This window comes from Meles meles, chromosome X (assembly GCF_922984935.1).
Source record: "Meles meles chromosome X, mMelMel3.1 paternal haplotype, whole genome shotgun sequence".
Lineage (NCBI taxonomy): Eukaryota > Metazoa > Chordata > Mammalia > Carnivora > Mustelidae > Meles > Meles meles.
Window position 1 is genome coordinate 52,563,059 of NC_060087.1, and position 27,709 is coordinate 52,590,767.

Consider the following 27,709-nt stretch of genomic DNA (forward strand, 5'->3'; position numbering starts at 1 on the left):
GGAAGCCTAAGGGCCTTAGCCTGCATTTTACTTAGACCTTCCAACTTGCTTATAATCCGCCTTTGTTCTAAGTTCTTTCCTGACCTGCGAACACACTGCCACTATGAGACTTCACCTGAAGAGCGATGAAACGTTTTGGAAGTCTAAGGGACTTGGTGTGCACTTCTTTCAGAGTATCCAACTTGCCTCAGTCCGTCCTTGTTCTAACTTCTTTCCTCAACTGGCACAACACTGCCAGAATGGGTTTTCGTATTCAGCGGAATTTTTAAGTTTTGGAAGCAGAAGCGCATTGGTGAGCACTTAACTCAAGAGTCTCCAAACTGACTAGAGTCCGCCCTTGTTCTAACATCTTTCCTCAACTGGGAAAACACTGCCATTTAGGAGTGTTCATCTTCAGTGCGTTTGTAGGTTTTTGAAGCATAAGGGCTTTCACTTGAATTTAACTCAGAGGGTCCAACATGGTTCTAGTCTGCCCTTGTTCTAAGAATTTTCCTCACCTGGGAACTCACTGCCACTTAGGAGACTTAATCTTAAGAGTGATTATACGTTTTAGAAGCATAAGGGACTTGGCATGCACTTACCTTAGAGTATCCTACTTGCCTATAGTGCGCCCTCGTTCTATGTTCTTTCCACAACTGGGCAAAAACTGCCACATATGAGTCTTCCTTTAGATCGAATTTACGTTGTGGAAGCATAAGGGTCTTAGAGTACACTTAACTTAGCGTATGCAAGTTGCCTAGAGTGCGCCCAGGTTCTAACTTCTTTCAACAACTGGGAACACACAGCCACATATGAATCTTCACTAAAGATCGAGTTTACGTTTTGGAAGCATGAGGGTCTTGGCCTGCACTTAACGTCGAGTATGCAACTTGCCTATAGTGCACCCAGGTTCTAAATTCTTTCCACAACAGGGCAAACTGCCATTTTTGAATCTTCAATATATGATCGTGTTTACGTTTTGGAAGCATAAGTGTCTTTGTGTGCCCTTAACTCAGAGTATCCAACAAGCTTCTAGTCCGCCTTTGTTCTAAATTCTTTCCTTACCTGGGAACACACTGCCACTTATGAGACTTAACCTTAAGTGCGATTTTACGTTTTGGAAGCATAAGGGACTGGACGTGCACTTAATTCAGAGTACCCAACTGGCTTATAGTCTTCCCTTTTTCTAAGTTCTTTCCTGAACTGGGAACATACTGCCTATCATGAGATTTAACCTTAAGTGGGATTATTGACTTTGGAAGGATAAGGGACTGGAAGTGCACTTAACTCAGATTATCCAACTGGCTTATAGTCTGCCCTTGTTCTAAGTACTTTCCTGAACTGGAAACATACTGCCACTCATGAGACTTAACCTTAAGTGTGATTATTCGCTTTGGAAGCATAAGGGACTGGACGTGCACTTAACTCAGAGTATCCAACTCTCTTATAGTCTGCCCTTGTTCTAAGTTCTTTCCTAAACTGGAAACATACTGCCACTCATGAGACTTAAACTTAGGTGCGATTATAGGCTTCGGAAGCATAAGGGACTGGACGTGCACATAATTCAGAGTATCCAGCTGGCTTATAGTCTGCCCTTGTTCTATGTTCTTTCCAGAACTGGGAACACAAGGCAGCACAAGCCTCTTTGCCTAAGAGCTTTAATACGTTTTGGAAGCATAAGGGAATGGACGTGCACGTAACTCAGAGTATCCAACTTTCCTATAGTCTACCCTTGTTCTAAGTTCTTTCCTGAACTTGGAACACACGGCCGAATAGACCTCTTCACCTTAAGAGCTTTTATAAGTTTTGGATGCCAAAGGGTCTTAGCCTGCATATACTTAGAGCTTCCCACTTGCTTATAGTCCGCCTTTGTTCTAAGTTCTTTCCTGAACTGCGAGCACACTGCCATTAATGAGACTTCACCTTAAGAGCGATGATACGTTTTAGAAGCATAAGGGACTTGGCATGCCCTTACCATCGAGTATCCAACTTGCCTATAAAGTGGCCTTGTTCTAACTTCTTTCCACAACTGGGCACAAACTGCCGCACATGAATATTCACTTCAGATCAAGTTTACGTTTTGGAAGCAGAAGGGTCTTGGCCTGCACGTAACTTCGAGTATGCAACTTGCCTATAGTGCGCCCAGGATCTAACTTCTTTCCACAACTGGGCACAAACTGCCATTTTTGTATCTTCACTTTAAGATCGCGTTGACGTTTTGGAAGCATAAGCGTCTTTGTGTTCCCTTAACTTAGAGTTTCCAACAAGCTTCTTGTCCGCCCTTGTTCTCAATTCTTTCCTTAACTCGGAACACACTGCCACTTATGAGACCTCACCTTAAGTGCCATTTTACGTTTTGGAAGCATATGGGACTGGACGTGCACTTAACTCAGAGTATCCAACTGGCTTCTAGTCTGCCCTTGTTCTAAGTTCTTTCCTGAACCTGGAACACACAGCCGCATAGGCCTCTTCGACTTAAGAGCATTTATAAGTTTCGGAAGCCTAAGGGCCTTAGCCTGCATTTTACTTAGAGCTTCCAACTTGCTTATAATCCGCCTTTGTTCTAAGTTCTTTCCTGACCTGCGAACACACTGCCACTAATGAGACTTCACCTGAAGAGCGATGAAACGTTTTGGAAGTCTAAGGGACTTGGTGTGCACTTCTTTCAGAGTATCCAACTTGCCTCCAGTCCGTCCTTGTTCTAACTTCTTTCCTCAACTGGCCCAACACTGCCAGAATGGGATTTCGTATTCAGCGTCATGTTACGTTTTGGAAGCAGAAGGGCATTGGCGAGCACTTAACTCAGAGTCTCCAACCAACCTAGAGTCCGCCCTTTTTCTAACACATTTCCTCAAATGGGAAATCACTGCCATTTAGGAGTGTTCGTCTTCAGTGCGTCTGTAGGTTTTGGAAGCATAAGAGACTTCACTTGAATTTATCTCAGAGGAACCAACATGCTTATAGTCGGCCCTTGTTCTAAGATCTTTCCTCACCTGGGAACTCACTTCCACTTAGGAGACTTAAACTTAAGAGCGATTATAGGTTTTGGAAGCATAAGGGACTTGGCATGAACTTACCTTAGACTCTCCAACTTGCCTAAAGTGTGGCCTTGTTCTAACTTCTTCCACAACACCTCACAAATTGCCACATAGAAATCTTCACTAAACATCGTGTTTACGATTTGGAAGCATAAGGATCTTGGCGTGCTCTTAACTTAGAGTATGCAACTTGCCTATAGTGTGCCCAGGTTTTAACTTCTTTCCACAACTGGGAAGAAATTGCCATTTTTGAATCTTCCTTTAAGATCGCGTTTTCGTTTTGGAAACATAAGCTTCTTTGGGTGCCCTTAACTTAGAGTATCCAACAAGCTTCTAGTCCGCCCTTGTTCTAAATCTTTCTTTAACAGGGAACATATTGCCACTTAGGAGACTTAACCTTAAGTGCGATTATACGTTTTGGAAGCATAAGGGACTGGGTGTGCACTTAGCTTAGAGTATCCAACTTGCCTGTAGTGTGGCCCGGTTCTAACTTCTTTCCACAACTGGGTCAAACTGCCACACGTGGGGGCGCCTGGGTGGCTCAGTGGGTTAAAGCCTCTGCCTTCGGCTCAGGTCATGATCCCAGGGTCCTGGGATCGAGCCCCGCATCAGGCTCTCTGCTCAGCAGGGAGGCTGCTTCCCTCCCTCTCTCTCTGGCTGCCTCTCTGCCTACCTGTGATCTCTGTCTGTCAAATAAATAAATAAAATCTTTAAAAAAAAACTGCCACACGTGAAGCTTCACTTCAGTTTTAGTTTACGTTTTGGAAGCATAAGGTTCTTGACCTGCACTTAACGTAGAGTACGCACCTTGCCTATCGTGTGCCCAGGTACTAACTTCTTTCCACATCTGGGAACAAACTGCCATTATTGAAGCTTCACTTTAAGATAGCGTTTACGTTTTGGAAGCATAAGCGTCTTTGAGGGTCCTTCTCTCAGAGTATCCAACTAGCTTATAGTATGCCCTTGTTCTATATTCTTTCCTTAACTGGGAACACACTGCCACTTAGGAGACTTAACCTTAAGTGCGATTATATGTTTTGGAAGCACAAGGGACTTGGCGTCCACTTTCCTTAGAATATCCAACTTGCCAATAGTGCGGCCTGGTTCTAACTACTTTTCACAGCTGGGAACACACTGCCACATAGGACTCTTCACTTCCGATCGAGTTTACGTTTTGGAAGCATAAGGGTCTTGGTGCGCACTAAACTCTGAGTAGGCAACTTCCATATAGTGTGCCCAGGCTCTAACTTCTTTCCACACCTGGGAACAAACTGCCATTTATGAATCTTCATTTTAAGACTGTGTTTACGTTGTGGAAGCATAAGCGTATTTGTGTTCCCTTAACTCAGAGTATCCAACAAGCTTTTAGTCTGCCCTTGTTCTAAATTCTTTCCTTAACTGGGAACACACTGCCACTTATGAGACTTAACATTAAGTGCGATTATACGTTTGTAGCTTAAGGGACTGGACGTGCACTTAACTCAGAGTATCCAACTGGCTTCTAGTCTGCCCTTGTTCTAAGTTCTTTCCTGAACTGGGAACACACGGCCACATAGGCCTCTTCACCTTCAGAGCGTTTATCCATTTTGGCAGCCTAAGGGCCTTAGCCTGCATTTTACTTAGAGCTACCAACGTGCTTATAGTCCGCCCTTGTTCTAAGTTCTTTCCTGAACTGCGAACACACTGCCACTTAAGAGACTTCACCTTAAGAGCGATGATATGTTTCGGAAGTCTAAGGGACTTGGTATGCACTTCTTTCAGAGTATCCAACTTGCCTCCAGTCCGTCCTTGTTCTAACTTCTTTCCTCAACTGGGAAAACACTGCCAGAATGGGTTTTAGTATTCAGCGGGATTTTACGTTTTGAAAGCAGAAGCGTACTGGTGAGCACTTAATTCAGAGTCTCCAACCAGCCTAGAGTCCGCCCTTGTTCTAACGCCTTTCCTCAACTGGGGAAACACTGCCATTTATGAGTCTTCATAGTCAGTGCGTTTGTAGTATTTGGAAGCATAAGGGCCTTCATTTGAACTTAACTCAGAGTAACCAACATGATTAGAGTCGTCCCTTGTTCTCAGATCTTCCCTCACCTGGGAACTCACTGCCACTTAGGAGACTTAACCTTAAGGGCAATTATATGTTTTGGAAGCAAAAGGGACTTGGCCTGCACTTACCTTAGAGTATCCAACTTGCCTATAGTGCGGCCTGGTTCTAACTTCTTTCCACAACTGGGGACAACCTGCCACAGAGGAATCTTCACTTCAGATCGAGTTTACGTTTGGGACGCATAAGGGTCTTGGCCTGCACTTACATTAGAGTAGGCAACTTGCCTAGAGTGCGCTCAGGTTCTAACTTCTTTCCACAACTGGAAAGAAAGTGCCATTTATGAATCTTCACCTTAATATCGAGTTTACGTTTTGGAAGCATAAGCGTTTTTGAGGGCCCTTCACTCAGAGTATCCAACAAGCTTATATTCCTCCCTTGTTCTAAATTCTTTCCTTAACTGGGAACACATTGCCACTTAGGAGACTTAACCTTAAGTGCGATTATATGTTTTGGAAGCATAAGGGACTTGGAGTCCACTTTCCTTAGAGTATGCAACTTGCCAATAGTGCGGCCTGGTTCTAACTACTTTCCACAACTGGGAACACACTGCCACATAGGAATCTTCACTTCCGATCGAGTTTACGTTTTGGAAGCATCAGGGTATTGGCGTGCCCTTACCTTAGAGTATGCAACTTGCCTATAGTGCGCCCAGGTCTAACTTCTTTCCACAACTGGGAACAAACTGCCTTTTTGAGTCTTCACTGTAAGATCGCGTTTACCTTTTGGAAGCTTAAGCATCTTTTGTCTCCTTAACTCAGAGTATCCAACAAGTTTCTAGTCTGCCCTTGTTCTAAATTCTTTCCTTAATTGGGAACACACTGCCTCTTATGAGACTGAACCTTAAGTGCGATTCTATGTTTTGGAAGCAAAGGGGACTGGGTGCACTTAATTTAGAGTATCCAACTGGCTTATAGTCTGCCCTTGTTCTAAGTTCTTCCCTGAACTGAGAACACAAGACCACCTAGGCCTCTACGCCTTAAGAGCGTTTATAAGTGTTGGAAGCCTAAGGGCCTTAGCCTGCATTTTACTTAGAGCTACCAACTTGCTTATAGTCGGCCTTTGTTCTAAGGTGTTTCCTGAACTGCGAACACACTGCCACTAATGAGACTTCACCTTAAGAGTGATGATACGTTTTGGAAGCATAAGGGACTTGGCATGCCCTTACCATAGAGTATCCAACTTGCCTGTAATGCGGCCTTTTTCTAACTTCTTTCCACAACTGGGCACAAACTGCCACATATGAATCTTCACTTCAGATCGAGTTTACGTTCTGGAAACATAAGGGTCATGACCTGTACTTAACTTAGAGTATGCAACTTGCCTATAGTGTGCCCATGTTCTAGCTCCTTTCCACAACTGGGAACACACAGCCACATATGAATCTTCACTAAAGATCGTGTTTACGATTTGGAAGCATAAGGGTCTTGGTGTGCTCTTAACTTAGAGTATGCAATTTGCCTATAGTGAGCCCAGGTTTTAACTTCTTTCCACAACTGGGAAGAAATTGCCATTTTTGAATCTTAACTTTCAGATTGCATTTTCGTTTTGGAAACATAAGACTCTTTGGTTGCCCTTAAGTCAGAGTATCCAACAACCTTCTAGTCCGCCCTTGTTCTACATCTTTCGTTAACTGGGAACATACTGCCAATTATGAGACTTAACCTTAAGTGCGATTATATGTTTTGGAAGCATAAGGGACTTGGCATCCACTTTCCTTAGAATATCCAACTTGCCAATAGTGCGGCCTGGTTCTAACTAATTTCCACAACTGGGAACACACTGCCACATAGGACTCTTCACTTCCGATCGAGTTTACGTTTTGGAAGCATAAGGGTCTTGGCTCGCCATAAGCTCTGAGTTGCAACTTCCCTATAGTGCGCCCAGGTTCTAACTTCTTTCTACAACTGGGAACAAACTGCCATTTTGAATCTTCATTTTAAGACCGCGTTTACATTTTGGAAGCATAAGCGTCTTTGTGTTCCCTGAACTCAGAGTATCCAACAAGCTTTTAATCTGCCCTTGTTCTAAATTCTTTCCTTAACTGGGAACACACTGCCACTTATGAGACTTAACATTAAGTGCGATTATACGTTTTGGAAGCTTAAGGGACTGGACGTGCACTTAACTCAGAGTATCCAACTGGCTTCTAGTCTGCCCTTGTTCTAAGTTCTCTCCTGAACTGGGAACACAGGGCCTAATAGGCCTCTTTGCCTTCAGAGCGTTTATCCGTTTTGGAAGCCTAAGGGCCTTAGCCTGCATTTTACTTAGAGCTACCAACGTGCTTATAGTCCGCCCTTGTTCTAAGTTCTTTCCTGAACTGCGAACACACTGTCACTTAAGAGACTTCACCTTAAGAGTGATGATACATTTCGGAAGTCTAAGGGACTTGGTGTGCACTTCTTTCAGAGTATCCAACTTGCCTCCAGTGACTTCCTTGTTCTAACTTCTTTCCTCAACTGGGAAAACACTGCCAGAATGGGTTTTCATATTCAGCGGGATTTTATGTTTTGGAAGCAGAAGCACATTGGAGAGCACTTAATTCAGAGTCTCCAAACTGCCTAGAGTCCGCCCTTGTTCTAACACATTTCCTCAACTGGAGAAACACTGCCATTTATGAGTCTTCATAGTCAGTGCGTTTGTAGTATTTGGATGCATAAGGGCCTTCATTTGAACTTAAATCAGAGTAACCAACATGATTAGAGTCTGCCCTTGTTCTAAGATCTTTCCTCACCTGGGAACTCACTGCCACTTAGGAGACTCAACCTTAAGGGCGATTATACGTTTTGGAAGCATAAGAGACTGGGCCTGCACTTACCTTAGAGTATGAAACTTGCCTATAGTGCGGCCTGGTTCTAACTACTTTACACAACTGGGAACAACCTGCCACATATGAATCTTCACTAAAGATCGAGTTTACGTTTTGGAAACATAAGGGTCTTGGCGTGCCCTTACCTTAGCGTATGCAACTTGCCTATAGTGCGCCCAGGTCTAAATTCTTTCCACAACTGGGAACAAACTGCCATTTTTGAGTCTTCAGTGTAAGATCGCGTTTACCTTTTGGAAGCTTAAGCATCTTTTGTGCCCTTAACTCAGAGTATCCAAGAAGCTTCTAGTCCGCCCTTGTTCTAAATTCTTTCCTTAACTGGGAACACACTGCCTCTTAGGAGACTGAACCTTAAGTGCGATTCTATGTTTTGGAAGCATAAGGGACTGAGTGCACTTAATTTAGAGTATCCAACTGGCTTATAGTCTGCCTTTGTTCTAAGTTCTTTCCTGAACTGGGAACTTAAGGCCGCCTAGACATCTTCGCCTTAGGAGCGTTTATACGTTTTGGAAGCCTAAGGGCCTTATCCTGCATTTTACTCAGAGCTTCCAACTTGCTTATAGTCCGCCTTTGTTCCAAGTTCTTTACTGAACTGCGAACACACTGCCACTAATGAGACTTCACCTTAAGAGCAATGAAACGTTTTGGAATCTAAGGGACTTGGTGTGCACTTCATTCAGAGTATCCAACTTGCGTCCAGTCCGTCCTTGTTCTAACTGCTTTCCTCAACTGGCACAACACTGCCAGAATGGGTTTTCGTATTCAGCAGAATTTCTCGTTTTGGAAGCAGAATCACATTGGCGAGAACTTAACTCAAGGGTCTCCAAACTGTCTAGAGACCGCCCTTGTTCTAACGCCTCTCCTAAACTGGGAAAACACTGCCATTTAGGAGTGTTGGTCTTCAGTGCGTTTGTAGGTTTTGGAAGCATAAGGGCTTTCACTTGAATTTAACTCAGAGTGTCCAACATTTTTCTAGTCTGCCCTTGTTCTAAGATCTTTCATCACCTGGGAACTCTCTGCCACTTATGAGACTTAAACGTAAGGGCGATTATAAGTTTTGGAAGCATAAGGGACTTGGTATGCACTTAGCTTAGAGTATCCAACTGGCCTACAGTGAGCCTTGTTCTAACCTCTTTCCACAATCCGGCACAAACTGCCACATATGAATCTTCACTTCAGATCGAGTTTAGGTTTTGGAAGCATACGGGTCTTGGCCTGGACTTAACTTAGAGTATGCAACTGGCCTAGAGTGCGCCCAGGGACTAACTTCTTTCAACAACTGGGAACACACAGCCACATATGAATCTTCACTAAAGATCGAGTTTACGTTTCAGAACCATAAGGGTCTTGGCCTGCACTTAACTTCAAGTGTGCAACTTGCCTATAGTGCGCCCAGGTATAACTTCTTTCCACAACTGGGAACAAACTGCCATTTTTGAGTCTTCACTGTAAGATCGCGTTTATGTTTTGGAAGCATAAGCGTATTGGTGTGCCCTTAACTCAGAGTATCCAAAAAGCTTCTAGACCGCCCTTGTTCTAGATTCTTTCTGTAACTGGGTACACACTGCCACTAATGAGACTTAACCTTCAGTGCGATTATACGTTTCGAAACCTAAGTGACTGGACGTGCACTTAACTCAGAGTATCCATGTGGCTTATACTCTGCCTTTGTTCTACGTTTTTCCTGAACTGGGAATACACGGCCACATAGGCCTTTCGCCTCAAGAGCTTTTATACGTTTTGGAAGCCTAAGGGCCTTGCTCTGCATTTTACTTGGAGCTTCCAACTTGCTTATAGTCCGCCTTTGTTCTAAGTTCTTTCCTGAACTGCGAGCACACTGCCACTAATGAGACTTCACCTTCAGAGCGATGATACGTTTTGGAAGCATAAGGGACTTGGCATGCCCTTACCATAGAGTATCCAACTTGCCTATAAAGCGGCCTTTTTCTAACTTCTTTCCACAACTGGGCACAAACTGCCGCACATGAATATTCACTTCAGATCAAGTTTACGTTTTGGAAGCAGAAGGGTCTTGGGCAGCACATCCCTTCGAGTATGCAACTTGCCTATAGTGCGCCCAGGGTCTAACTTCTTCCACAACTGGGCACAAACTGCCATTTTTTATCTTCACGTTAAGATCGCGTTGACGTTTTGGAAGCATAAGCGTCTTTGTGTTCACTTAACTTAGAGTATCCAAGAAGCTTCTTGCCCGCCCTTGTTCTAAATTCTTTCCTTAACTGGGAACACACTGCCACTTATGAGACCTCACCTTAAGTGCCATTATACGTTTTGGAAGCATATGGGACTGGACGTGCACTTAACTCAGAGTATCCATGTGGCTTATACTCTGCCTTCGTTCTACGTTTTTCCTGAACCGGGAACACACAGCTGCATAGGCCTCTTCGACTTAAGAGCATTTAGAAGTTTCGGAAGCCTAAGGGCCTTAGCCTGCATTTTACTTAGAGCTTCCAACTTGCTTATAATCCGCCTTTGTTCTAAGTTCTTTCCTGACCTGCGAACACACTGCCACTAATGAGACTTCACCTTAAGAGCGATGAAACGTATTGGAAGTCTAAGGGACTTGGTGTGCACTTCTTTCAGAGTATCCAACTTGCCTCCAGTTCGTCCTTGTTCTAACTTCTTTCCTCAACTGGCACAACACTGCCAGAATGGGATTTCGTATTCAGCGTCATGTTACGTTTTGGAAGCAGAAGAGCATTGGCGAGCACTGAACTCAGAGTGTCCAACCAGCCTAGAGTCCGCCCTTGTTCCAAGGCCTTTCCTCAACTGGGAAATCACTGCCATTTAGGAGTGTTCATCTTCAGTGCGTTTGTAGGTTTTGGAAGCCTAAGAGACTTCACTTGAATTTATCTCAAAGGAACCAACATGCTTAGAGTCGTCCCTTGTTCTCAGATCTTCCCTCACCTGGGAACTCACTTCCACTTAGGAGACTTAAACTTAAGAGCGATTATAGGTTTTGGAAGCATAAGGGACTGGGCATGAACTTACATTAGGCTCTCCAACTTGCCTCTAATGTGGCCTTGTTCCAACTTCTTTCCACAGAACGGCACAAACTGCCACATAGGAGTCTTCACTAAAGATGGAGTTTACGTTCTGGAAACATAAGGGTCTAGGCCTGTTCTTAACTTAGAGGATGCAACTTGCGTATAGTGCGCCCAGGTTCTAACTTCTTTCCACAACTGGGAACACACAGCCACATAGGAATCTTCACTAGAGATCGAGTTTACGTTTTGGAAGCATAAGGGTCTTGGCCTGTACGTAACTTCAAGTATGCAACTGTCCTAGAGTGCGCCCAGGGACTAACTACTTTCCACAACGGGGAACAACCTGCCGTATAGGAATCTTCACGTCACATTGAGTTTACGTTTTGGAAGCATAAGGGTCTTGGCCTGCACTTACATTAGAGTAAGCAACTTGCCTAGATTGCGCGCAGGTTCCAACTTCTTTCCACAACTGGGAACACACAGACACCTATGAATCTTCTTTAAAGATCGAGTTTACGTTTTGGAAGCATAAGGGTCTTGGCCTGCACTTAACTCCAAGTATGCAACTGTCCTATCGTGCGCCCAGGGACTAACTTCTTTCCACAACTGGGAACACCCAGCCATATAGGAATCATCACTAGAGATCAAGTTTACGTTTGAGAAGCATAATGTTCTTGGCCTGCACTAAACTTCAAGTATGCAACTGGCCTATAGTACGCCCAGGAACTAACTTCTTTCCACAACTGGGAATACACAGCCACATAGGAATCTTCACTCAAGAGCAAGTTTACATTTTGGAAGCATCAGGGTCTTGTCCTGCACTTAACTTCAAGTATGGAACTGTCCTATCGTGCGCCCAGGGACTAACTTCTTTCCAAAACTGGGAACACGCAGCCACATAGGAATCTTCACTAAAGATCTAGTTTACGTTTTGGGAGCATGAGAGTCTTGGCCTGCACTTAACGTCAAGTATGCAACTGGCCTAGAGTGCGCCCAGGTATTAACTTCTTTCCACAACTGGGAACAACCTGCCATATAGGAATCTTCACTTCACATCGAGTTTACGTTTTGGAAGCATAAGGGTCTTGGCCTGCACTTAACTTCAAGTATGCAAGTGGCCTATCGTGCGCCCAGGGACTACCTGCTTTCCACAACTGGGAACACACAGCCACATATGAATCATCACTAGAGACCGAGTTTACGTTTGAGAAGCATAATGTTCTTGGCCTGCACTTATCTTCAAGTATGCAACTGGCCTCTAGTACGCCCAGTAACTAACTTCTTTCAACAACTGGGAACACACACCCTCATATGAATCTTCACTAAAGATCAAGTTTACGTTTTGGAAGTATCTGGGTCTTGTCCTGCACTTAACTTCAAGTATGGAACTGTCCTATCGTGCGCCCAGGGACTAACTTCTTTCCACAACTCGGAAAACACAGCCACATATGAATCTTCACTAATGATCAAGTTTACGTTTAGGAAGCATGTGGGTCTTGGCGTGCCCTTACCTTAGAATATGAAACTTTACGTTTTGGAAGCAGAAGCGCACTGGCGAGCACTTAACTCAGAGTCTCCAACCTGCCTAGAGTCCTCCCTTGTTCTAACACCTTTCCTCAACTGGGAAAACACTGCCATTTAGGAGTGATCATCTTCAGGGCGTTTGTAGGTTTTGGAAGCATGAGGGCCCTCACTTGATTTTAACTCAGAGTGTCCAACATGTTTCTAGTCTGCCCTTGTTCTAAGATCTTTCTTCACCTGGGAACTCACTACCACTTAGAAGACTTAACCTTAAGAGCGATTATAGGTTTTGGAAGCATAAGGGACTTGGCATGCAGTTACCTTAGACGCTCCAACTTGCCTATAGTGCGGCCTTGTTCTAAATTCTTTCCACAACAGGGCACAAACTGCCACATATGAATCATCACTTCAGATCGAGTTTACGTTTTGGAAGCATAAGGGTCTAGGCCTGTTCTTAACTTAGAGTATGCAACTTGCGTATAGTGCGCCCAGGTTCTAACTTCTTTCCACAACTGGGAACACACAGCCACATAGGAATCTTCACTAGAGATCGAGTTTAGGTTTTGGAAGCATAAGGGTCTTGGCCTGCTCCTAACTTCAAGTATGCAACTGTCCTAGAGTGCGCCCAGGGACTAACTGCTTTCCACAACTGGGAACAACCTGCCATATAGGAATCTTCACGTCACATTGAGTTTACGTTTTGGAAGCATAAGGGTCTTGGCCTGCACTTACATTAGAGTAAGCAACTTGCCTAGATTGCGCGCAGGTTCCAACTTCTTTCCACAACTGGGAACACACAGACACCTATGAATCTTCTTTAAAGATCGAGTTTACGTTTTGGAAGCATAAGGGTCTTGGCCTGCACTTAACTCCAAGTATGCAACTGTCCTATCGTGCGCCCAGGGACTAACTTCTTTCCACAACTGGGAACACCCAGCCATATAGGAATCATCACTAGAGATCGAGTTTACGTTTGAGAAGCATAATGTTCTTGGCCTGCACTAAACTTCAAGTATGCAACTGGCCTATAGTACGCCCAGGAACTAACTTCTTTCCACAACTGGGAACACACAGCCACATAGGAATCTTCACTCAAGAGCAAGTTTACGTTTTGGAAGCATCAGGGTCTTCTTCTGCACTTAACTTCAAGTATGGAACTGTCCTATCGTGCGCCCAGTGACTTACTTCTTTCCACAACCGGGAACACGCAGCCACATAGGAATCTTCACTAAAGATCGAGTTTAAGTTTTGGGAGCATGAGGGTCTTGGCCTGCACTTAACGTCAAGTATGCAACTGGCCTAGAGTGCGCACAGGTATTAACTTCTTTCCACAACTGGGAACAACCTGCCATATAGGAATCTTCACTTCACATCGAGTTTACGTTTTGGAAGCATAAGGGTCTTGGCCTGCACTTAACTTCAAGTATGCAAGTGGCCTATTCTGCGCCCAGGGACTACCTGCTTTCCACAACTGGGAACACACAGCCACATATGAATCATCACTAGAGATCGAGTTTACGTTTGAGAAGCATAATGTTCTTGGCCTGCACTTATCCTCAAGTATGCAACTGGCCTCTCGTACGCCCAGGAACTAACTTCTTTCCACAACTGGGAATACACAGCCACATAGGAATCTTCACTAAAGAGCAAATTTACGTTTTGGAAGCATCAGGGTCTTGTCCTGCACTTAACTTCAAGTATGGAACTGTCCTATCGTGCGCCCAGGGACTAAATTCTTTCCACAACTCGGAACACACAGCCACATACGAATCTTCACTAAAGATCAAGTTTACGTTTTGGAAGCATGAGGGTCTTGGCGTGCCCTTACCTTAGAGTATGAAACTTGCCTAGAGTACGCCCAGGTTCCAATTTCTTTCCACAATGGGGAACAATCTGCCATTTTTGAATCTTCACTTTAAGATCGCGTTTATGTTTGGAAGCATAAGCGTCTTGGTGTGCCCTTAACTCAGAGTGTCCAAAAAGTTTCTAGTCCGCCCTTGTTCCAGATTCTTTCCGTAACTGGGTACACACTGCCACTAATGAGACTTAACCTTCAGTGCGATTATACGTTTCGAAACCTAAGTGACTGGACGTGCACTTAACTCAGAGTATCCATGTGGCTTATACTCTGCCTTTGTTCTACGTTTTTCCTGAACTGGGAATACACGGCCACATAGGCCTTTCGCCTCAAGAGCTTTTATACGTTTTGGAAGCCTAAGGGCCTTGCTCTGCATTTTACTTGGAGCTTCCAACTTGCTTATAGTCCGCCTTTGTTCTAAGTTCTTTCCTGAACTGCGAGCACACTGCCACTAATGAGACTTCACCTTCAGAGCGATGATACGTTTTGGAAGCATAAGGGACTTGGCATGCCCTTACCATAGAGTATCCAACTTGCCTATAATGCGGCCTTTTTCGAACTTCTTTCCACAACTGGGCACAAACTGCCACACATGAATATTCACTTCAGATCAAGTTTACGTTTTGGAAGCAGAAGGGTCTTGGGCTGCACATCCCTTCGAGTATGCAACTTGCCTATAGTGCGCCCAGGGTCTAACTTCTTCCACAACTGGGCACAAACTGCCATTTTTTATCTTCACGTTAAGATCGCGTTGACGTTTTGGAAGCATAAGCGTCTTTGTGTTCACTTAACTTAGAGTATCCAAGAAGCTTCTTGTCCGCCCTTGTTCTAAATTCTTTCCTTAACTGGGAACACACTGCCACTTATGAGACCTCACCTTAAGTGCCATTATACGTTTTGGAAGCATATGGGACTGGACGTGCACTTAACTCAGAGTATCCAACTGGCTTCTAGTCTGCCCTTGTTCTAAGTTCTTTCCTGAACCGGGAACACACAGCCGCATAGGCCTCTTCGACTTAAGAGCATTTAGAAGTTTCGGAAGCCTAAGGGCCTTAGCCTGCATTTTACTTAGAGCTTCCAACTTGCTTATAATCCGCCCTTGTTCTAAGTTCTTTCCTGACCTGCGAACACACTGCCACTAATGAGACTTCACCTGAAGAGCGATGAAACCTTTTGGAAGTCTAAGGGACTTGGTGTGCACTTCTTTCAGAGTATCCAACTTGCCTCCAGTTCATCCTTGTTCTAACTTCTTTCCTCAACTGGCCCAACACTGCCAGAATGGGATTTCGTATTCAGCGTCATGTTACGTTTTGGAAGCAGAAGGGCATTGGCGAGCACTGAACTCAGAGTGTCCAACCAGCCTAGAGTCCGCCCTTGTTCTAAGGCCTTTCCTCAACGGGGAAATCACTGCCATTTAGGAGTGTTCATCTTCAGTGCGTTTGTAGGTTTTGGAAGCCTAAGAGACTTCACTTGAATTTATCTCAAAGGAACCAACATGCTTAGAGTCGTCCCTTGTTCTCAGATCTTCTCTCAACTGGGAACTCACTTCCACTTAGGAGACTTAAACTTAAGAGCGATTATAGGTTTTGGAAGCATAAGGGACTGGGCATGAACTTACCTTAGGCTCTCCAACTTGCCTCTAATGTGGCCTTGTTCCAACTTCTTTCCACAGAACGGCACAAACTGCCACATAGGAATCTTCACTAAAGGTGGAGTTTACGTTCTGGAAACATAAGGGTCTAGGCCTGTTCTTAACTTAGAGGATGCAACTTGCGTATAGTGCGCCCAGGTTCTAACTTCTTTCCACAACTGGGAACACACAGCCACATAGGAATCTTCACTAGAGATCGAGTTTACGTTTTGGAAGCATAAGGGTCTTGGCCTGCACGTAACTTCAAGTATGCAACTGTCCTAGAGTGCGCCCAGGGACTAACTTCTTTCCACAAGTGAGAACAACCTGCCGTATAGGAATCTTCACGTCACATTGAGTTTACGTTTTGGAAGCATAAGGGTCTTGGCCTGCACTTACATTAGAGTAAGCAACTTGCCTAGATTGCGCGCAGGTTCCAACTTCTTTCCACAACTGGGAACACACAGACACCTATGAATCTTCTTTAAAGATCGAGTTTACGTTTTGGAAGCATAAGGGTCTTGGCCTGCACTTAACTCCAAGTATGCAACTGTCCTATCGTGCGCCCAGGGACTACCTTCTTTCCACAACTGGGAACACCCAGCCATATAGGAATCATCACTAGAGATCGAGTTTACGTTTGAGAAGCATAATGTTCTTGGCCTGCACTTATCTTCAAGTATGCAACTGGCCTATAGTACGCCCAGGAACTAACTTCTTTCCACAACTGGGAATACACAGCCACATAGGAATCTTCACTAAAGAGCAAATTTACGTTTTGGAAGCATCAGGGTCTTGTCCTGCACTTAACTTCAAGTATGGAACTGTCCTATCGTGCGCCCAGGGACTAAATTCTTTCCACAACTCGGAACACACAGCCACATACGAATCTTCACTAAAGATCAAGTTTACGTTTTGGAAGCATGAGGGTCTTGGCGTGCCCTTACCTTAGAGTATGAAACTTGCCTAGAGTACGCCCAGGTTCCAATTTCTTTCCACAACGGGGAACAATCTGCCATTTTTGAATCTTCACTTTAAGATCGCGTTTATGTTTGGAAGCATAAGCGTCTTGGTGTGCCCTTAACTCAGAGTGTCCAAAAAGCTTCTCGTCCGCCCTTGTTCCAGATTCTTTCCGTAACTGGGTACACACTGCCACTAATGAGACTTAACCTTCAGTGCGATTATACGTTTCGAAACCTAAGTGACTGGACGTGCACTTAACTCAGAGTATCCATGTGGCTTATACTCTGCCTTTGTTCTACTTTTTTCCTGAACTGGGAATTCACGGCCACATAGGCCTTTCGCCTCAAGAGCTTTTATACGTTTTGGAAGCCTAAGGGCCTTGCTCTGCATTTTACTTGGAGCTTCCAACTTGCTTATAGTCCGCCTTTGTTCTAAGTTCTTTCCTGAACTGCGAGCACACTGCCACTAATGAGACTTCACCTTCAGAGCGATGATACGTTTTGGAAGCATAAGGGACTTGGCATGCCCTTACCATAGAGTATCCAACTTGCCTATAATGCGGCCTTTTTCGAACTTCTTTCCACAACTGGGCACAAACTGCCACACATGAATATTCACTTCAGATCAAGTTTACATTTTGGAAGCAGAAGGGTCTTGGGCTGCACATCCCTTCGAGTATGCAACTTGCCTATAGTGCGCCCAGGGTCTAACTTCTTCCACAACTGGGCACAAACTGCCATTTTTTATCTTCACGTTAAGATCGCGTTGACGTTTTGGAAGCATAAGCGTCTTTGTGTTCACTTAACTTAGAGTATCCAAGAAGCTTCTTGTCCGCCCTTGTTCTAAATTCTTTCCTTAACTGGGAACACACTGCCACTTATGAGACCTCACCTTAAGTGCCATTATACGTTTTGGAAGCATATGGGACTGGACGTGCACTTAACTCAGAGTATCCAACTGGCTTCTAGTCTGCCCTTGTTCTAAGTTCTTTCCTGAACCGGGAACACACAGCCGCATAGGCCTCTTCGACTTAAGAGCATTTAGAAGTTTCGGAAGCCTAAGGGCCTTAGCCTGCATTTTACTTAGAGCTTCCAACTTGCTTATAATCCGCCTTTCTTCTAAGTTCTTTCCTGACCTGCGAACACACTGCCACTAATGAGACTTCACCTGAAGAGCGATGAAACGTTTTGGAAGTCTAAGGGACTTGGTGTGCACTTCTTTCAGAGTATCCAACTTGCCTCCAGTTCGTCCTTGTTCTAACTTCTATCCTCAACTGGCACAACACTGCCAGAATGGGATTTCGTATTCAGCGTCATGTTACGTTTTGGAAGCAGAAGGGCATTGGCGAGCACTGAACTCAGAGTGTCCAACCAGCCTAGAGTCCGCCCTTGTTCTAAGGCCTTTCCTCAACTGGGAAATCACTGCCATGTAGGAGTGTTCATCTTCAGTGCGTTTGTAGGTTTTGGAAGCCTAAGAGACTTCACTTGAATTTATCTCAAAGGAACCAACATGCTTAGAGTCGTCCCTTGTTCTCAGATCTTCCCTCACCTGGGAACTCACTTCCACTTAGGAGACTTAAACTTAAGAGCGATTATAGGTTTTGGAAGCATAAGGGACTGGGCATGAACTTACCTTAGGCTCTCCAAATTGCCTCTAATGTGGCCTTGTTCCAACTTCTTTCCACAGAACGGCACAAACTGCCACATAGGAATCTTCATCAAAGATGGAGTTTACGTTCTGGAAACATAACGGTCTAGGCCTGTTCTTAACTTAGAGTATGCAACTTGCGTATAGTGTGCCCAGGTTCTAACTTCTTTCCACAACTGGGAACACACAGCCACATAGGAATCTTCACTAGAAATCGAGTTTACGTTTTGGAAGCATAAGGGTCTTGGCCTGCACTTACATTACAGTAAGCAACTTGCCTAGATTGCGCGCAGGTTCCAACTTCTTTCCACAACTGGGAACACACAGACACCTATGAATCTTCTTTAAAGATCGAGTTTACGTTTTGGAAGCATAAGGGTCTTGGCCTGCACTTAACTCCAAGTATGCAACTGTCCTATCGTGCGCCCAGGGACTAACTACTTTCCACAACTGGGAACACCCAGCCATATAGGAATCATCACTAGAGATCGAGTTTACGTTTGAGAAGCATAATGTTCTTGGCCTGCACTTATCTTCAAGTATGCAACTGGCCTATAGTACGCCCAGGAACTAACTTCTTTCCACAACTGGGAACACACAGCCACATAGGAATCTTCACTCAAGAGCAAGTTTACGTTTTGGAAGCATCAGGGTCTTGTCCTGCACTTAACTTCAAGTATGGAACTGTCCTCTCGTGCGCCCAGGGACTAACTTCTTTCCGCAACTGGGAACACACAGCCACATAGGAATCTTCACTCAAGAGCAAGTTTAGGTTTTGGAAGCATCAGGGTCTTGTCCTGCACTTAACTTCAAGTATGGAACTGTCCTATCGTGCGCCCAGGGACTAACTTCTTTCCGCAACTGGGAACACACATCCACATAGGAATCCTCACTCAAGAGCAAGTTTACGTTTTGGAAGCATCAGGGTCTTGTCCTGCACTTAACTTCAAGTATGGAACTGTCCTCTCGTGCGCCCAGGGACTAACTACTTTCCGCAACTGGGAACACACAGCCACATAGGAATCTTCACTAAAGAGCAAGTTTACGTTTTGGAAGCATCAGGGTCTTGTCCTGCACTTAACTTCAAGTATGGAACTGTCCTCTCGTGCGCCCAGGGACTAACTTCTTTCCGCAACTGGGAACACACAGCCACATAGGAATCTTCACTCAAGAGAAAGTTTACGTTTTGGAAGCATCAGGGTCTTGTCCTGCACTTAACTTCAAGTATGGAACTGTCCTATCGTGCACCCAGGGACTAACTTCTTTCCACAATTGGGAACACACAGCAACATAGGAATATTCACTAAAGATCGAGTTTACGTTTTGATAGCATGAGGGTCTTGCCCTGCACTTAACGTCAAGTATGCAACTGGCCTAGAGTGCGCCCAGGTATTAACTTCTTTCCACAACTGGGAACAACCTGCCATATAGGAATCTTCACTTCACATCGAGTTTAAGTTTTGGAAGCATAAGGGTCTTGGCCTGCACTTAACTTCAAGCATGCAAGTGGCCTATCGTGCCCCCAGGGACTACCTGCTTTCCACAACCGGGAACACACAGCCACATATGAATCATCACTAGAGATCGAGTTTACGTTTGAGAAGAATAATGTTCTTGGCCTGCACTTATCTTCAAGTATGCAACTGGCCTCTAGTACGCCCAGGAACTAACTTCTTTCCACAACTGGGAATACACAGCCACATAGGAATCTTCACTCAAGAGCAAGTTTACGTTTTGGAAGCATCAGGGTCTTGTCCTGCACTTAACTTCAAGTATGGAACTGTCCTATCGTGCGCCCAGGGACTAACTTCTTTCCGCAACTGGGAACACACAGCCACATAGGAATCTTCACTCAAGAGCAAGTTTACGTTTTGGAAGCATCAGGGTCTTGTCCTGCACTTAACTTCAAGTATGGATCTGTCCTATCGTGCGCCCAGGGACTAACTTCTTTCCGCAACTGGGAACACACAGCCACATAGGAATCTTCACTCAAGAGCAAGTTTACGTTTTGGAAGCATCAGGGTCTTGTCCTGCACTTAACTTCAAGTATGGAACTGTCCTCTCGTGCGCCCAGGGACTAACTTCTTTCCGCAACTGGGAACACACAGCCACATAGGAATCCTCACTAAAGAGCAAGTTTACGTTTTGGAAGCATCAGGGTCTTGTCCTGCACTTAACTTCAAGTATGGAACTGTCCTATCGTGCGCCCAGGGACTAACTTCTTTCCGCAACTGGGAACACACAGCCACATAGGAATCTTCACTAAAGAGCAAGTTTACGTTTTGGAAGTATCAGGGTCTTGTCCTGCACTTAACTTCAAGTATGGAACTGTCCTATCTTCCGCCCAGGGACTAACTTCTTTCCGCAACTGGGAACACACAGCCACATAGGAATCTTCACTCAAGAGCCAGTTTACCTTTTGGAAGCATCAGGGTCTTGTCCTGCACTTAACTTCAAGTATGGAACTGTCCTATCGTGCACCCAGGGACTAACTTCTTTCCACAACTGGGAACACACAGCCACATAGGAATCTTCACTCAAGAGCAAGTTTACGTTTTGGAAGCATCAGGGTCTTGTCCTGCACTTAACTTCAAGTATGGAACTGTCCTCTCGTGCGCCCAGGGACTAACTTCTTTCCGCAACTGGGAACACACAGCCACATAGGAATCCTCACTAAAGAGCAAGTTTACGTTTTGGAAGCATCAGGGTCTTGTCCTGCACTTAACTTCAAGTATGGAACTGTCCTATCGTGCGCCCAGGGACTAACTTCTTTCCGCAACTGGGAACACACAGCCACATAGGAATCTTCACTAAAGAGCAAGTTTACGTTTTGGAAGTATCAGGGTCTTGTCCTGCACTTAACTTCAAGTATGGAACTGTCCTATCGTGCACCCAGGGACTAACTTCTTTCCACAACTGGGAACACACAGCCACATAGGAATCTTCACTAAAGATCGAGTTTACGTTTTGATAGCATGAGGGTCTTGCCCTGCACTTATGGTCAAGTATGCAACTGGCCTAGAGTGCGCCCAGGTATTAACTTCTTTCCACAACTGGGAACAACCTGCCATATAGGAATCTTCACTTCACATCAAGTTTACGTTTTGGAAGCATAAGGGTCTTGGCCTGCACTTAACTTCAAGCATGCAAGTGGCCTATCGTGCCCCCAGGGACTACCTGCTTTCCACAACTGGGAACACACAGCCACATATGAATCATCACTAGAGATCGAGTTTACGTTTGAGAAGCATAATGTTCTTGGCCTGCACTTATCTTCAAGTATGCAACTGGCCTCTAGTACGCCCAGGAACTAACTTCTTTCCACAACTGGGAATACACAGCCACATAGGAAACTTCACTCAAGAGCAAGTTTACGTTTTGGAAGCATCAGGGTCTTGTCCTGCACTTAACTTCAAGTATGGAACTGTCCTATCGTGCGCCCAGGGACTAACTTCTTTCCGCAACTGGGAACACACCGCCACATAGGAATCTTCACTCAAGAGCAAGTTTACGTTTTGGAAGCATCAGGGTCTTGTCCTGCACTTAACTTCAAGTATGGAACTGTCCTATCGTGCGCCCAGGGACTAACTTCTTTCCGCAACTGGGAACACACAGCCACATAGGAATCTTCACTCAAGAGCAAGTTTACGTTTTGGAAGCATCAGGGTCTTGTCCTGCACTTAACTTCAAGTATGGAACTGTCCTATCGTGCGCCCAGGGACTATCTTCTTTCCACAACTGGGAACACACAGCCACATAGGAATCTTCACTAAAGATCGAGTTTACGTTTTGGGAGCATGAGGGTCTTGCCCTGCACTTAACGTCAAGTATGCAACTGGCCTAGAGTGCGCCCAGGTATTAACTTCTTTCCACAACTGGGAACAACCTCCCATATAGGAATCTTCACTTCACATCGAGTTTAAGTTTTGGAAGCATAAGGGTCTTGGCCTGCACTTAACTTCAAGCATGCAAGTGGCCTATCGTGCCCCCAGGGACTACCTGCTATCCACAACCGGGAACACACAGCCACATATGAATCATCACTAGAGATCGAGTTAACGTTTGAGAAGCATAATATTCTTGGCCTGCACTTATCTTCAAGTATGCAACTGGCCTCTAGTACGCGCAGGAACTAACTTCTTTCCACAACTGGGAATACACAGCCACATAGGAATCTTCACTAAAGAGCAAGTTTAAGTTTTGGAAGCATCAGGGTCTTGTCCTGCACTTAACTTCAAGTATGGAACTGTCCTATCGTGCGCCCAGGGACTAACTTCTTTCCGCAACTGGGAACACACAGCCACATAGGAATCTTCACTCAAGAGCAAGTTTAGGTTTTGGAAGCATCAGGGTCTCGTCCTGCACTTATCTTCAAGTATGGATCTGTCCTATCGTGCGCCCAGGGACTAACTTCTTTCCGCAACTGGGAACACACAGCCACATAGGAATCTTCACTCAAGAGCAAGTTTACGTTTTGGAAGCATCAGGGTCTTGTCCTGCACTTAACTTCAAGTATGGAACTGTCCTCTCGTGTGCCCAGGGACTAACTTCTTTCCGCAACTGGGAACACACAGCCACATAGGAATCCTCACTCAAGAGCAAGTTTACGTTTTGGAAGCATCAGGGTCTTGTCCTGCACTTAACTTCAAGTATGGAACTGTCCTCTCGTGCGCCCAGGGACTAATTTCTTTCCGCAACTGGGAACACACAGCCACATAGGAATCTTCACTCAAGAGCAAGTTTACGTTTTGGAAGCATCAGGGTCTTGTCCTGCACTTAACTTCAAGTATGGAACTGTCCTATCGTGCGCCCAGGGACTAACTTCTTTCCGCAACTGGGAACACACAGCCACATAGGAATCTTCACTCAAGAGCAAGTTTACGTTTTGGAAGCATCAGGGTCTTGTCCTGCACTTAACTTCAAGTATGGAACTGTCCTATCGTGCACCCAGGGACTAACTTCTTTCCACAACTGGGAACACACAGCCACATAGGAATCTTCACTAAAGATCGAGTTTACGTTTTGATAGCATGAGGGTCTTGCCCTGCACTTAACGTCAAGTATGCAACTGGCCTAGAGTGCGCCCAGGTATTAACTTCTTTCCACAACTGGGAACAACCTGCCATATAGGAATCTTCACTTCACATCGAGTTTACGTTTTGGAAGCATAAGGGTCTTGGCCTGCACTTAACTTCAAGCATGCAAGTGGCCTATCGTGCCCCCAGGGACTACCTGCTTTCCACAACTGGGAACACACAGCCACATATGAATCATCAATAGAGATCGAGTTTACGTTTGAGAAGCATAATGTTCTTGGCCTGCACTTATCTTCAAGTATGCAACTGGCCTCTAGTACGCCCAGGAACTAACTTCTTTCCACAACTGGGAATACACAGCCACATAGGAAACTTCACTCAAGAGCAAGTTTACGTTTTGGAAGCATCAGGGTCTTGTCCTGCACTTAACTTCAAGTATGGAACTGTCCTATCGTGCGCCCAGGGACTAACTTCTTTCCGCAACTGGGAACACACAGCCACATAGGAATCTTCACTCAAGAGCAAGTTTACGTTTTGGAAGCATCAGGGTCTTGTCCTGCACTTAACTTCAAGTATGGAACTGTCCTATCGTGGGCCCAGGGACTAACTTCTTTCCGCCACTGGGAACACACAGCCACATAGGAATCTTCACTCAAGAGCAAGTATACGTTTTGGAAGCATCAGGGTCTTGTCCTGCACTTAACTTCAAGTATGGAACTGTCCTATCGTGCGCCCAGGGACTAACTTCTTTCCACAACTCGGAACACACAGCCACATGCGAATCTTCACTAATGATCAAGTTTACGTTTTGGAAGCATGAGGGTCTTGGCGTGCCCTTTCCTTAGAGTATGAAACTTGCCTAGAGTACGCCCAGGTTCCAATTTCTTTCCACAACGGGGAACCATCTGCCATTTTTGAATCTTCACTTTAAGATCGCGTTTATGTTTGGAAGCATAAGCGTCTTGGTGTGCCCTTAACTCAGAGTGTCCAAAAAGCTTCTAGTCCGCCCTTGTTCCAGATTCTTTCCATAACTGGGTACACACTGCCACTAATGAGACTTAACCTTCAGTGCGATTATACGTTTCGAAACCTAAGTGACTGGACGTGCACTTAACTCAGAGTATCCATGTGGCTTATACTCTGCCTTTGTTCTACGTTTTTCCTGAACTGGGAATACACGGCCACATAGGCCTTTCGCCTCAAGAGCTTTTATACGTTTTGGAAGCCTAAGGGCCTTGCTCTGCATTTTACGTGGAGCTTCCAACTTGCTTATAGTCCGCCTTTGTTCTAAGTTCTCTCCTGAACTGCGAGCACACTGCCACTAATGAGACTTCACCTTCAGAGCGATGATACGTTTTGGAAGCATAAGGGACTTGGCATGCCCTTACCGTAGAGTATCCAACTTGCCTATAAAGCGGCCTTTTTCGAACTTCTTTCCACAACTGGGCACAAACTGCCGCACATGAATATTCACTTCAGATCAAGTTTACGTTTTGGAAGCAGAAGGGTCTTGGGCTGCACATCCCTTCGAGTATGCAACTTGCCTATAGTGCGCCCAGGGTCTAACTTCTTCCACAACTGGGCACAAACTGCCATTTTTTATCTTCACGTTAAGATCGCGTTGACGTTTTGGAAGCATAAGCGTCTTTGTGTTCACTTAACTTAGAGTATCCAAGAAGCTTCTTGTCCGCCCTTGTTCTAAATTCTTTCCTTAACTGGGAACACACTGCCACTTATGAGACCTCACCTTAAGTGCCATTATACGTTTTGGAAGCATATGGGACTGGACGTGCACTTAACTCAGAGTATCCAACTGGCTTCTAGTCTGCCCTTGTTCTAAGTTCTTTCCTGAACCGGGAACACACAGCCGCATAGGCCTCTTCGACTTAAGAGCATTTAGAAGTTTCGGAAGCCTAAGGGCCTTAGCCTGCATTTTACTTAGAGCTGCCAACTTGCTTATAATCCGCCTTTGTTCTAAGTTCTTTCCTGACCTGCGAACACACTGCCACTAATGAGACTTCACCTGAAGAGCGATGAAACCTTTTGGAAGTCTAAGGGACTTGGTGTGCACTTCTTTCAGAGTATCCAACTTGCCTCCAGTTCATCCTTGTTCTAACTTCTTTCCTCAACTGGCCCAACACTGCCAGAATGGGATTTCGTATTGAGCGTCATGTTACATTTTGGAAACAGAAGGGCATTGGCGAGCACTGAACTCAGAGTGTCCAACCAGCCTAGAGTCCGCCCTTGTTCTAAGGCCTTTCCTGAACTGGGAAATCACTGCCATGTAGGAGTGTTCATCTTCAGTGCGTTTGTAGGTTTTGGAAGCCCAAGAGACTTCACTTGAATTTATCTCAAAGGAACCAACATGCTTAGAGTCGTCCCTTGTTCTCAGATCTTCCCTCACCTGGGAACTCACTTCCACTTAGGAGACTTAAACTTAAGAGCGATTATAGGTTTTGGAAGCATAAGGGACTGGGCATGAACTTACCTTAGGCTCTCCAACTTGCCTCTAATGTGGCCTTGTTCCAACTTCTTTCCACAATACGGCACAAACTGCCACATAGGAATCTTCACTAAAGATGGAGTTTACGTTCTGGAAACATAAGGGTCTAGGCCTGTTCTGAACTTAGAGTATGCAACTTGCGTATAGTGCGCCCAGGTTCTAACTTCTTTCCACAAATGGGAACACACAGCCACATAGGAATCTTCACTAGAGATCGAGTTTACGTTTTGGAAGCATAAGGGTCTTGGCCTGCACGTAACTTCAAGTATGCAACTGTCCTAGAGTGCGCCCAGGGACTAACTTCTTTCCACAACGGGGAACAACCTGCCGTATAGGAATCTTCACGTCACATTGAGTTTACGTTTTGGAAGCATAAGGGTCTTGGCCTGCACTTACATTAGAGTAAGCAACTTGCCTAGATTGCGCGCAGATTCCAACTTCTTTCCACACCTGGAAACACACAGACACCTATGAATCTTCTTTAAAGATCGAGTTTACGTTTTGGACGCATAAGGGTCTTGGCCTGCACTTAACTCCAAGTATGCAACTGTCCTATCGTGCGCCCAGGGACTACCATCTTTCCACAACTGGGAACACCCAGCCATATAGGAATCATCACTAGAGATCGAGTTTACGTTTGAGAAGCATAATGTTCTTGGCCTGCACTTATCTTCAAGTATGCAACTGGCCTATAGTACGCCCAGGAACTAACTTCTTTCCACAACTGGGAAAACACAGCCACAAAGGAATCTTCACTCAAGAGCAAGTTTACGTTTTGGAAGCATCAGGGTCTTGTCCTGCACTTAACTTCAAGTATGGAACTGTCCTATCGTGCGCCCAGGGACTAACTTCTTTCCGCAACTGGGAACACACAGCCACATAGGAATCTTCACTCAAGAGCAAGTTTACGTTTTGGAAGCATCAGGGTCTTGTCCTGCACTTAACTTCAAGTATGGAAGTGTCCTATCGTGCGCCCAGGGACTAACTTCTTTCCACAACTGGGAACACACAGCCACATAGGAATCTTCACTAAAGATCGAGTTTACGTTTTGGGAGCATGAGGGTCTTGACCTGCACTTAACGTCAAGTATGCAACTGGCCTTGAGCGCGCCCAGGTATTAACTTCTTTCCACAACTGGGAACAACCTGCCATATAGGAATCTTCACTTCACATCGAGTTTACGTTTTGGAAGCATAAGGGTCTTGTCCTGCACTTAACTTCAAGCATGCAAGTGGCCTATCGTGCCCCCAGGGACTACCTGCTTTCCACAACCGGGAACACACAGCCACATATGAATCATCACTAGAGATCGAGTTTACGTTTGAGAAGCATAATGTTCTTGGCCTGCACTTATCTTCAAGTATGCAACTGGCCTCTAGTACGCCCAGGAACTAACTTCTTTCCACAACTGGGAATACACAGCCACATAGGAATCTTCACTCAAGAGCAAGTTTACGTTTTGGAAGCATCAGGGTCTTGTCCTGCACTTAACTTCAAGTATGGAACTATCCTATCTTCCGCCCAGGGACTAACTTCTTTCCGCAACTGGGAACACACAGCCACATAGGAATCTTCACTCAAGAGCCAGTTTACCTTTTGGAAG